We start from the raw sequence: 2,535 nt of genomic DNA, 5'->3' as shown, positions 1-2,535 counted from the left end.
AAAAGAAATATATATATATATATATATATATATATAAATTAAAATAAAAAAAACGTGAAACTCCTACCAGGTTAGATAGGTATATGTGTATCATGTTAATGTTTAGATTTCATTCATGTTTGCATTGCATGCTCAGGGGTCATGTAGAAATATTCATTATTATTAAAAGATCATGATCAAATCGATACTTTACAAAATATGATTACAACAAACAAACAATTTTTTTTATTCAAACACAACACAAACTCTATCGCTTTTTGGCGAAAATTACAACTACTCTTTTAAACCATGAAAACAGCAATCACTTACACCATACCTGAAAGACTAACGCCTTCGGATATGATTTCTTCTTTAGGAATTAAAAATACGCAAACAAAGGAAACACAAGTACAAGTATTGAACTACAATAAGGAAATCCTTCTAAGGATTTGTTCAGGCATCCTCCTTGAGGTCCTCCAACAACCATGTTGTGTAGGACGAGGTAGGAACATTATTTTCAAGAACTGGAAGTGCTGGGAGAATTCGTGCAAATTGCCATACACGAGATGATACCCTAAGAGCTTCCACATTGCCAATTTCATAAGTGGTACAAGGTACCACTAGGAGCTCATGGAGCTCTAGGAGTCATTGAAGTTGGCCCGCTTGTCTCAAGCATCTCCAAGGAAGATAGAAAGTTACGCGACCCAATCTTGGAAGTTGAACACCTTTGCGCCTGCTAGTGCTAATTGTTATGGAATTTATGTTGAGAAACGAAATGATCCATTCCAATCAGCTTCGACAAAGAGGTCTGTCCATGCACCATGATTGCAACATTGACGGAATATAGGAAAAAAACCTCTCTCCCGAATATGTCGGGTTTAGTAAGGAATTCGAATAGGTGGTCTAGACATCTTAAATTTCTCAAATAATTGGAGTTGAAGCATAATTGGACACCTTTTAACAAAACCCCCTGGATTTTGTTTCAGATGGTCAAGCCCCATCATAAGTTCCCCTAGGATAAGAGGCCCTAAACGGTTCCCTGACTCCATATGTGACAACAAAGAAAGGCAACGAACATGATAGGAAAATAATGATTCCTTGTGTAAAACAAGGCCAAGTAATAAAAGGATGCAAGCTCTTTCTTAGCACTTGTGAAAATTTTCATTGTTGAGAAATTCCCAATGAGATAAAGAGAAAGTCTCAAGGAAGTTCTTTAACATCAAAATGTCAAGCAGACGGTAGTTGCTTTCCATATTTAATGGTATACCTAGAAAATCCCTCACGGCCGCATCAGGTACCCTTGGGTCAGCAGGTGTAATCACACTGCCTCGTTTATGAAGACCTAATAAACCCTCCATTTCTTCCAGAAGAGGAATCATTTCCGTCTCTCCAAAGCGAAAAACATGGCGTTTTTCATCCCAAAATTCAACTGCTGCATGAATCATATCATACCGAGGTTGAATAGATAGGAGATGGGTGATGGTTCTGTAAAGACACTAGTATAAGGGGAAAGGCGAGGTGGAGAAATATTTTCTACCACCCCTTTTAGTTGGAGCTTTCTAGCTCCACTGATTTCATTGATTTCTGGAAACATGACATTCATGTTTCTTAGAAAAATTGAGGAGAGAAGAAATAAGACTTAAGAAGCTTGAAATAAGGAGGAAAATGATTTGGTGTAGAATGAATGAACATCACCTCCCTTTATATAGGGGTTGTGGTGATAATGGTGCTAGGAAGAAAAGGCCGAGAGGATTTGCTTTTCCGAATACTCAATACAAACCACCTTATGTTTTTGCATCCGAAATCCATAGACTATGTTATATTCTTTCAAGAATGATTGTTATTTTCCCTCAAACTCATGCAATTTGGAATTTTGATTTTTGCTTTGAGGATCCAATAAACATCCGTCTAAATTAAACTAGTGCAAGGATAAGCCAATTTTCAAACTGCACCCAAGCCAACATTAATGTTGCGATTGAGTGAGAATTTCACTCTATTGTTAATCCAGTTCTTTAACTGCACCTAAGCTAATATTTGAGTTGCAATTGAGTGAGAATTTCACTCTATTTTTCAGGCAGTTCTTCCACTACACCCAAGCAAACATTTGTGTTGCAATTGAGTGAGAATTTAACTCTTTTTTTCAGCCAGATTTTCAGCTGCATCCAAGCCAACATCTGTGTAGCAATTGAGTGAGAATTTCACTCTATTTTTCAGCCAGTTTTTCAACTGCACCCAAGCCAATATTTGTGTTGCAATTGAGTGAGAATTTCACTCTATTTTTCAACCAGTTTTTTAGCTACATCGAAGCTAATATTTGTGTAGCAAATGAGTGAGAATTTCACTCTATTTTGCAGCCAGATTTTCAACTGCACCCAAGCCAACATTTGTGTTCCAATTGAGTGGGAATTTCACTCTTTTTTTCAGTAAATTTTTCAATTGCACCCAAGCCAATGTTTAAATAAAAATCAATTGGGATTTTCCTTCCTTTTTTTTCAGAAACATATATTAAAATTTTGTGCCTTTTCTCAAACATTGATTATCATTTTATTTAAACTC

Source organism: Chenopodium quinoa, unplaced genomic scaffold (assembly GCF_001683475.1).
Source record: "Chenopodium quinoa cultivar QQ74 unplaced genomic scaffold, ASM168347v1, whole genome shotgun sequence".
Classification (NCBI taxonomy): domain Eukaryota; kingdom Viridiplantae; phylum Streptophyta; class Magnoliopsida; order Caryophyllales; family Amaranthaceae; genus Chenopodium; species Chenopodium quinoa.
The sequence above is the reverse complement of the archived record's forward strand: the minus strand, read 5'-3'. Positions refer to the sequence as shown.